General features: G+C 46.1%; 1 pseudogene; it reads right to left on the reverse strand.

The window, feature by feature from the left end:
- Positions 1-532: 532 nt before the first annotated feature.
- LOC102853462 lies at positions 533-1,114 on the reverse strand (annotated as a pseudogene).
- Positions 1,115-10,944: the final 9,830 nt, after the last annotated feature.

Below are 10,944 nucleotides of genomic sequence, written 5' to 3' on the forward strand. Positions count from 1 at the left end.
ATAGCCCTAAACCCTGCTCTATCCTGTGTCAATCTTTTTTTTTTCCAGTTACCTTGGAGTTTATTTAAACTAAGAGAAAAAGGTCAGAATGTTTTCATGTAATACATACTTGGTTTTTTAAATAACAATTATGACAAATAGCAGAGAGAATAAAGGAATGCTGTACTTTTGATCCATATAAAACATCAACATTTGGAGTTGTACATAATTAAAGAAATATCTCAAACACTTTCAAAATACTGTAGTAGCCAATATATATGAGGCATGCCTTAAGTGGGCATGGGAATGCAATTTAGAAAAGAAGGGGGGAAAAAAATCACACGGAAACTATTCAATTTCTTTAAAATCACTGAGCAAGAAAAGCAACATTGATCTTCACATACTGATTTTACACAATTTCTATACAGTACCTTGACTTAAATCCAAGAGCAAAAGTTAAGACTCTCCTCCTCTATTTTTGGTAAACAACTGCATGGTAAACTTGGATGACTTTCCCACCTGGATTTTACCTGGGAGTAGCCTTTTACATTTTTTATTTAAAAGAGGGCAGGTTTGGCACTTTTATACTGATGTCACCAATGTTAATATTTCTTGGGATCTCAGGAAGATTCATATTCTTTACAGCTGATACAGCACGGGCTGGAGCTCCTGCTAAGCCAGCCTCAGATTTCTCCAGTTTATTTTGTGCATCAATTTGTGTAACAATCTCATTCATGTTGGTCTCTAATACCATTCCCCCCATCAACATTTCTGCAAGAATATTGTGAACCTTGTCTACATGGAAAATTAAATCCAGTTCACAGACATTTTCAAAACACTTGTCTAACGTTTCCACAAATACTTGAATTAGATCTAAAATGCCAAGTTCACTTTCTGAAGAATCCACACAGAAGACAAAATATAATGTTGCATAATGTCTATAAATCAGTTTGTTGTCAGATCCTCCTATTAACAATCCTCCTTCTAGGAAATTACAAACATTTTCATCTCTTTTCGATACCAAATGGAATGTTTCCCTGATGATTTGTTGTTGTGTATCTTCACTGTAAGGCTGGTAGAACTTTGAGAGCCGAGGCTTCCCGTGGTTGTTGAAAATGAGGATTGCCTTGATCATGGCTGGGCCGGGCCGACCGGGTGGGCACTGGGGGCCAGGGCGGGGGCCCTGTGTCAATCTTAATGTCTCTGACATACCTCCTCTTTTTACCCCAGTCACTGAATCAATTCATCTCGAGGGTCTTCCTCTCCTATGCTATCCCTCTACCCTCCCAAGCATGACGTCCCTATCCCAGAACATGTTCCCTCCTTGCAACATGCTCAAACTATGTCAGACGAAGCTTCAGAATCCTTGCCTCCCAGGAGCAGCCTGGCTTCACTCTCTCCAGGACAAACCTGTTTGTTCTCCTAGCAGTCCATGGTATATTCAACACTCTTCTGCAGCACCACAGCTCAAAGGCATCAATTCTCCTTCTACAACCCCTAGTCATTGTCCAGCTCTCTGAGACATAGCAAGTAATTGCAAAGACCATGGCCTGAATCAGCAAAAGAGAAGAAGAGCCTCACCCTCAAGGAGTTGGATTGACACAATGACTACAGCAGTTTGAGCACAGCAGAGATTGTGTGAATAGAGCAGCATTGAGCAGGGGTTTATTTAGTTGTGTTAGGTTGCTGTGAGTCAGAGCCTCCTTGACAGCACCCAACAACAAGAAGAAGATGAGTCTCAGTTCTGAGATGGAAGGGAAGATGTATACAGTGGGTCCTCAACCAATGGTGAGGACTAAGTCTAGGCTACCCTTAAGTTAAAAGCAAAGGCCCTTTCCACCACATCTCTAATAAGTGTTCTTTCTGTGTCTGTGCAAAAATCCCTATCGTGGGAGACTCACCCGCCCCATCATAGCCCAACCCATTTTCACAAGTCCTAGCGGCAGAGACTATTTATTTTATGTGCTGAACACTGCCTCCATTGCTGAAGGATGTTCCTCAGAGGCTAGGACACACTCTTGTCCTCCACGGCTGCTTTTCCCTGCTCACCCCATCCAGGTTTAGTGCATACCTTCACCATAGTTCTAAAGAGTAAGGATGTCAGTGTGACGAGTAATGTGCACCTTGCTCCGAACCGAGGAATTTTCAATGGCTTCCTAGGCATCTGGAGAATGGAGAATGAATACGGACGGCCAAAGAAGAACTGATGCCTTTGAACTGTGGTGCTGGTGAAGACTATCAACTATACCTTGAACTGCCAAAAGGACAAGGAAATCTGTCTTGAAGCAAGTGCAACTGGAGTGCTCCTTCGAGGCGAGGATAGTGAAACTTACTCACTGTAAAGGGGCATGTTGTCCGGAGGGGCCGGTTTCTTGAAGAGAGACATCATGCTGGGAAAGGCAGAGGGTCAGTGAACAAAAGGAAGACCCTGAAAAAATCAATTGAGACAGTGACTGCCACATTAGGTTTGAGCATGGTGGGGATGCTGAGGGTGGCACAGGACAGGGCAAAGGTCAGATCAGCTGTTCACAGAGTTGCTATGAGTTGGAGTCGACTTGATGGCACCCAATAACCACCTCACCTGCTGGCTTCTCTCCTGGAGGGGCTGACGGCTGTTGTGTGCCATTGAGACAGAACCGACTGACCCTCCAGTGAGTTTTCAGGAGCAGTAATTGCACAAGAAAAGATTGCCTATGCTTCTTTCACAGAGTAGCTGGTGGATTTGAACTGCATGCTTTTGGGATTGCAGAGTAGCTTCTTATGACTAGACTACCAGAGCTCCCAGAGTAGGGACTGGCAGGGAGGGTCTACAAAGGATCACAACCAGTCCAAGATAGTCTGAGCCAGCAGAAGAAACAGCCACTTCCTTTGACTGCACCCTGTGCCACTATTAAGGCCTCTGTTGCTGTACTACCCCCCAGCTTGGTCTATGTGCTCATCTGTCTACTTCACTGAGCCTAGTGGACAGGGCTGGACACAGATGCCGTGGGAATGCATACTGGAATCTTAATGCCTATGCCTGAGGGGGTAACCCCATTTAGAAATGGAATTTCCTCCCTCTTTTTATTACTTAATGAAATTATAACTGTATCTATGTCACAGAGCTCTTATGGCCTAGTGGGTAACCTGTCAACCTAAAGGCAGGTTGTTCAGATCCACCAGCCACTTAGAGGGAGAGAGAAGGGCAGTCTCCTCCCGTGTGATTTACAGCCTCTGTATGAAAAACTGCTGGAGGCTCAGCTATGAATCGGTTCTGACTCATTTTTCCCATAATGACTGTCATAAAGAGAGCATATTAAGCACAGAAGCATACTCACATGACGGAAGATAAATGCTATGTGAAGAGAGCTAGGAATGCTGGGGTTATAGATTTGGGAAGAGATAAGAATCTTTACTTAGAGTCAAAAAGGAGACAGAATCTTCTCCTGCAGCCAGTGCCCTGAGTTCAAGTGAGAGACAATAAATGTCTGTTCTTTAAAGCCACTAACTTGTGGCATTTCTGTTACAGCAGCTGTACTAGGAAACCCAAGAAAACAGGGTTTGAAAAAGAATTGAGTGAATGAATGAACTAATGAATGATGAAAAACAATCAGCCCTTCATTGAGCAATAGGTTGCAAAGGCTTAAGGCTATTATACTTTGCGAGCCCTACACCTCTCTCCTCACACCTAGACTAGCCATCTATGTGGGCAGGGACTTCCTATCTTTCCTTTGTTGGCTACGTCCACTATTAGTACACACAGGTGGTCCCATGTGCCTGGCCAGCTGACCCAAGAAAGTGTTCCTTCCCATCCTACCTGTGATGCAATCGTCAGAAGGACTTCAAAGGCTGACCCTCCACAGTACTGTGATCACTGACTCTGCCCTGGAAGGTCGGTCTGACTGGCAAGTGCAGCAGGAGCTTGCAGATAAGCTCCACTTATCAGGTCATCTGGTGCTCACACATTCCACATCTGTGTGCACCTTCTGCGCAGCCCACAGATCCCCGCATCTGTCCAAGAACACGCTGTACCTCTCCAGGGAGTTCTGGCTCCAGGATGGCTGCGGTCTGATTTCTCAGTGTTCTTGTTCATCAGTCTTAGAAATGGGGCAAATCACATTATAACTTTAAGAAAAATCCCAACCAAGCCCCATTGGAGGCTCCAGAAGATCCAAGGGAACTGCAGAGCCTACAGGGCTGTGTGGCCTTCATCCCACTCTATTCCCCCCCACACACACACACACTCCCTTACCCTCCCCCGACACTGCTTTCCCAACAGCCCTGGGAAAGACACACAGACATCGCAGAGACAGTCTGGAAAATGGTCTATCACACTCTAAGACCAAACCTTCTAGCCCTATCGTCTTCAGGAATGACTTGTTTCCTTCCAAAAGCCTTGGGCTCTAGTAAGCGATATAACCCCAGAAAGAGCGAGGGTTTCAAGCTAGTGTGAACTTCCTCTCTCACAGCTGTGGGACCTGGAGAAAGTCGAGCAGCCTCTTTGAGTGTCAGTGTCCTAATCTATCAAGTGAGGGATAATGGTAACCACCTAGGGGTTACCAGGAGAACTCTGAGGTAGATAGTGGCTTTTCTTCAAAGTGTAGGCTTCTGAGCAGTGCACCCTATGGGTGACCGACCGACCACACATGCTGGTTTGCCCAGGACAGTCCCAGGTGAGGCCTGCTGTCCTGTGTGTTTATTAATAGCATGTCCTGGATTTCCTTGAGCTCTGGTGGCCTAAGTGGTAAGGAGTTGTGCTGCCATCCCAAAGGCAGGCTGCTTGAATCCACCAGCTGCTCCAAGAGAGAAAGACCGGAAGTCTCTTCCTGGCCATTTACCGCCTCATAGAAACGTGCTGGAGGGTCAGCAACGAGTCCCTCATTTCCTTTAATCTCCAAAGTATCCTGTTGAGACAACAAAGGACACAGCAGCCTACCTGTACCCCTTACTATTCCCAATTCAGGGGCAGCTTGTTTGAGCATTTCTCTCTAAGAGGCCAAGTCTTGGTTTGTGGTTTAGAGAATGTCTATACCCTTCCCTCCGAGCCGACAGGAGAAAACTATGGCAGTTTGCTTCCATAAAGACGATGGGGCTGTTCTCCTCCACTGGGAGTGAGAATTGCCGTGCCTGGAACAAGTGAGTTCATTTTTGGTTTCTAAGCCTCAGGGTCTCAGCATTTAAGTGGAGATAACAATACCTGCTTTGAAGGATGATTAACCCACAGCCAATTCCCCTGTGAGTCAGATAAAAGATGGTTATGAAGATTAAATGAGATAGGGTTTGTCAAGCAGCCTGTGGAAGGGGCTTGATGTGGAGAATGAGAGTTCCATTCCCTTTCATGGTCTTCTCTTCCTCGTTCTCCACATACCAATTTTCCCAAATTACTCAAGAGTTGGTGCTCCTGAGCTCAGCGTCACACCTACTGTTGTTGTTAGGTGCTGATGAGTGGAGCATGACTCACAGTGACCCCACAAACAATGGCTCTGAATCCTGTGCCATCCTAACAATCTCTGACACACGCAAGCCCATTGCCGCACTTTGTCAACCCACCTGGTTGAGGGTCTTCCTCTTTTTCACTGACCCTCCACCTTTCCAAGCATGATGTCCTTCTCCAAGGAATAACCTCTCTTAACAGCATGCCCAAAGTGTGTGAGATGAAGCTACATCATCTTTGCCTTCAAGGAGCCCTTTGGTTGCACCTTCTCCTAGACATATCTGTTCTTTTGGCAGTCCGTGAGACTACGAGGGGAATAATTTTCAGAAGTAGCTGGGACGCTGGGGACTTCTGGGTTCTGGATGATATCACTCACTCACTCACTCACTCACTCACTCACTCACTCACTCACTCATTGCAGCTCATAGCTGACACTCTAGGGGGTTTCCAAGGTTGTAAATCACATGAGAGGAGATTGCCCATATTTTTCCTTCAAATCTGCTGGAAATTTTAAACTCTTCAGTCTTCACCTCTTTTTCCTCCTTAGACAGAAATAACTTGTGAACATTCCCTAATCTTCTAGGAATCCAGATGCCCAATAGGCCATCTGCTGGGTCTCCAATTCCCAGGAATCTGCTATCTGGCTGTTAATCAAAGGGTAACCTGTAAACTCAGCAGATAAACCACCACAAGACGAGCTCATTGCAGTGGAAGACAATGAGCTCACAGATCACACCTGGGTTAGTGGTGTGACTCCAAAGGCCTCAGAGCTCAAATCTCCTGTCTGCCTTGGGGCCTCTGTCTACTGCTGACATTCTTCTGCCATTAGACAACTGGGGCCCTTCCTCCTGATCCTTCCCATTGCTTTGCCCTAGGTCATATGAAAGCAGCTCCTGGCGCGCTCTCTCTCTCTCTCTTTCTCTCTCTCTCACTGTAGAAGTTTGGTTCCACAAGAAAGCTCTCAGTGTAAACAGGCTGTTGATCACTTGGGCCTGACTCCAGGGCTTTGTTCAGAAGCAGCTGCGTGACATTTCTGAGCCACAATAAATGTTTGGAGGAAGCCATGGGAGGAGAAATGTAACCAAAGCAAGCAGCTCCAAAGGAAAACTGAAAACACAGGTATCTGTGGTGGCTGGTGTGTGGAAGCTGTTTCACTCAGTCGATTACACGGAGGCTGAGCCTAGTGAGGATGGCTCCGGGGGTTGAGGGTGCCAGAAAACTGTCTGGAGGTGGTAGATGTAGAGCAGAAAGAGAAAACTCTGGCTCCAGTATTGGCAGATGGCACTCAGTTTCCCGTCCCAAACCTGGAATTAAACATACTCATTCATTCAGTCATTAAGCTGTTGTGGTGCGACAGTAAAATGGGATCGAGGAAATGAAAAACTCTTAGCAACACAGAGAACACAGAACCCATATAATCCATATTATCAAGAGCTCTGTGTGGCTCCGTCCACAGTTACTCTGGCATGCAAAACAAATTTTAAATGAGTTCGGATCTGATCTATACGTCTGCATCTTTTTTTTTTTCTTTTTTGGTTTTCTTATTATCATTGTTATTGTGAATCGTAGAGTCAGAACCAAGCCATAGCTGACCCTATGGCAGGTTTTCAGAGGCAGTTAATCGTACGGAAGGAGTCTGCCCAATCCTTCTCCTGTGGAGCAGCTGGTGGCCCTAAATCGCATGCCATCAGGATTCCAGCACAGTTTCTTGCCACTAGGCCACTGTGCTTCCTTGTTTGTTGTTGTTATGTGCCATGGAGTTGACTCCAGCTCTGAGTCTGATAGGGTGGTACTACTAAGTTCAGAATTCTCTATATAGGTTATTGTTGTTGTTATGTGCCGTTGAGTCACTTGCGACTCATAGCAACCCTATGTACAACAGCCCTAAACTCTGCTCTGTCCTGTGCCAATCGCACTGTCTCTGACACACCCATCCCGATTGCCCCAGTCACTGAATCAATCCACCTCATAGAGGGCCTTCCCTTCCTGCGCTGTCCCTCCACCCTCCCAAGCATGATGTCCCTCTCCAAGGACCTGTGTCCCTCCTTACAACATGTCCAAAGTATGTTAGACAGAGCCTCAGAATCCTTGCCTCCAAGGAGCCACCCGGTTTAACCCTTTCCAGGACAAATCTGTTTGTTTTCCTAGCAGTCCATGGTACTCTCAATACTCTTCTCCAACACCACAACTCAAACACATCAATTATCCTTCTACCCTCCTTGGTCATTGTCCAACTCTCTGATGCATAACAAGTGATAGCAAAGACCATCACCTGTATCAGACACACCTTAGTCTCCAGAGAGATACCATTGCTCTTCAGTACTTTGGAGAGGTTCCCTAACAGCCGACTTTCCCATCGCAATATGCCTTTTAATTTCCTGGCTACTGGTGCCAATTAACAGTTTCCTGGCTACTGGTGCCAGTTAACAGTTTTAATTTACTTGGCTCCACAGTCAACACTCTTGGTAATAGCAGCCAGGAAATCACGAATTGCATTGGGAAAGTCGGCTGTGAGGGACCTCTCAAGAGTACTGAAGAGCAACGATGTCAGGCTGGAGACTAAGGTGTGCCTGATCCGGGCTATAGTCTTCGCAATTATGTGCTATGCATCAGAGAGTTGGACAGTGAATAGGGCTGATAGAAAGAGGATTGATGCCTTTGAGCTGTGGTGCTGGAGAAGAGTGTTGAATATACCATGGACTGCTAGGAGAACAAACAGGTTTGTCCTGGAGAGGGTGAAGCCAGAGTGTTCCCTGGAGTCAAGGATTCTGAAGCTTCGTCTGACATATTTTGGGCATGTTGTAAGGAGGGACTGGCCCTTGGAGAGGGACATCATGTTTGGCAGAGTGGAGGGACGGTGCAGGAGAGGAAGACCTTTGGTGAGATGGATCGATTCTGTGACTGGAGCGGTGGGAATAAGTGCGTTTGAGATGGCTAGGTTGGCACAGAATAGAACAGTATTTAGAGCTCTTGTACATAGGGTCGCTATGATAACAACAACAACAACTGGTGCCAAGAGTGTTGACTGTGGAGGTACCAATTATAAAACTATAGTTTTCTCCAGCCTGCAGGACTGGTTGCTTGACCTTGGAGTTCAGAGTGTCCTTTCTGTGATATGTCTGTTTATCAGAAGAGGGGATGACTCTCCTAGATTAGCTGTTATCTCTCTGAATTTGTTTTCCCCAATCCTATGTAAATTGTAACTTAATCTGCCTGTTTGTCTGGAAAGGGAGTATCTGGGTGTGAATGATTTTCTTTCAGATATAGAAATTCTTTGATTTTACTAACAAAAGTTTATTGTTAAGTAAGTTGGTGTCTCATCCTCCTACAAAGGCCCATGACGGGGAGGTAATCTTGGAGGTGACTCGCTGTCTCCCAGATCTGTGTAATAAAGTGGAATCTGTTTGTCTTATTGGCGATAGACTACAGAAAGAACCTCTTGTGTTCTGTAACAAATCCTGCTCTATCCTGAGCCAACCTTATTGTTTCTGACACATCTACCCTCATTACCCCAGTCACTGAACCAATCCATCTAATCCAGGGTCTTCCTCTCTTGCACTGTCCCTCCACACCTCCAAGCATGATGTCCTTCTCCAAGGACAGGTCCCTCTTGTCAATATACCCAAAGTATCTGAGGCAAAGCTTCAAAAATTCCTGCTGCCAAAGAGCAGCTTGGCTTTACCCTCTCGAGGAAAGATCTGTTTGTTCTCTTGGCCGTCCATGGTATGTGCAACACTCTTCTCCAGCACCACAACTCAAAGGCATCGATTCTTCCATCCTCGGTGATCCTCAGTCATTGTCCAACTTTCTGATGCAAAGCAAGTAACTGAGAAGACCATGGTCTCATCAGTTGCACCTTAGTCTCTAGACTGACAGTGTTGCTCTTTAGCATGCTGGAGAAGTCCCTGACAGCAGACTTTGCTGATGCAATACCTCTTTTCATTTCCTGATTGTTGGTGCCAAGAGTGCTGTGGAGCCAAGCAAGCCAAAAGTGTCAACAATCTCAATCTCTTCTCCATCTATTACGGTGCTGTCAATTGGGCCAGTGGTGAGAATCTTTGTTTTTTTGATGTAGAGCTTCAATCTATATTGAAGACTGCAGTCCCTGACCTTCTGCAGCAAACACCTCAGGTCCTCCTCATTTTCAGCCATCAAAGTTGTATCATCTGCATAATGCAGGCTGTTGATGATTCTACCTCCAATCCAATCCAATTCCTTCTCCTAAATTCCAGCCTCTCTTTCATACCTGAATTTAAAAACTACCTCAGGGACAGGTTTGAGGCCTTCAACACTAATGATCAAAGACTAGATGTAGATGAGCTGTGGGAGGATATCAAGAATATCATCCGTGAAGAGTGCAAAATGTCGTTACATACAAAGACAGATGTGGAAGAAAAGACCAAGGTTTTTTTGCGTCTTCAATTACCTGGGGAGATGGGAGGTGTCTGAGGCTGGCCTCTAAGCTGCTCCCCCTAACCCCTCCTCTGAGCTGCCTGCCGGAACGAATGTCACGCGGTTTTTTGCGTCTTCGATTACCTGGGGAAGAGCAATGGTGTCTCTCTGGAGACTAAGGTGCGTCTGATACAGGCTATGCTCTTCCCAATCACTTGTTATGCATCAAAGAGTTGGACAATGACCAAGGAGGATAGAAGGAGAATTGATACCTTTGAGCTGTGGTGCTGGAGAAGAGTATTGAGAATACCATGGACTGCTAGGAAAACAAACAGATTTGTCCTGGAAAGGGTTAAACCGGGTGGCTCCTTGGAGGCAAGGATTCTGAGGCTCCATCTAACATACTTTGGACATATTGTGAGGAGAGACCGGTCCTTGGAGAGGGACATCATGCTTGGGAGGGTGGAGGGACGGCGCAGGAGAGGAAAGCGCTCTATGAGGTGGATTGATTCAGTGACTGGGATAATTGGAATGGGAGTAGCAGACACAGTGCGACTGGCACAGGACAGAGCGGAGTTTAGGGCTGCTGTACATAGGGTCGCTATGAGTCGCAAGCGACTCGACGGCACATAACAACAACAACCTTGAGAAGAATGAGAATCCCAGAACACTTGATTGTGCTCATGAAAAACCTAGACTTGGACCAGGAGGCAGTCGTCAGAACAGAGCAAGGAAACATTGCATAGTTCAAAATCAAGAAAGGGGTGCTTCAGGGATGCACCCTCTCTTCATACATGTATTTTGGGGGAATACAATTCAACCCATGGCACTTAGCCTCTCTGGGGTCTCTATTAAGTCATTTCCCAAACTGCACCCCAAGCCCCTGCCAGTTCACCTGGTTGCTCCAGCCTCTTCACTCAGGCTCCTCTCAGGTTTTCCAGCATCTTTGCCCCTGGCTTTAGTTCCTCTCCCACTTTACTCATTACCAGAATTTACCACAACAAAGGACATTCAAGGACACTCAAAGTATCAGACTCCTCCTTCCCATCTTCCCTGTCCTGAATCTCTGTTCATTTTTCTAATTCCACACCACAAAACGCCCAGGAACCACGAAGCCAGGTGATTGATCTTAACAAAAGTCGAGAGAAAAGTTTGTGGCA

This window comes from Elephantulus edwardii, unplaced genomic scaffold (assembly GCF_000299155.1).
Source record: "Elephantulus edwardii isolate Elephantulus edwardi_28Jun2011 unplaced genomic scaffold, EleEdw1.0 scaffold00066, whole genome shotgun sequence".
Lineage (NCBI taxonomy): Eukaryota > Metazoa > Chordata > Mammalia > Macroscelidea > Macroscelididae > Elephantulus > Elephantulus edwardii.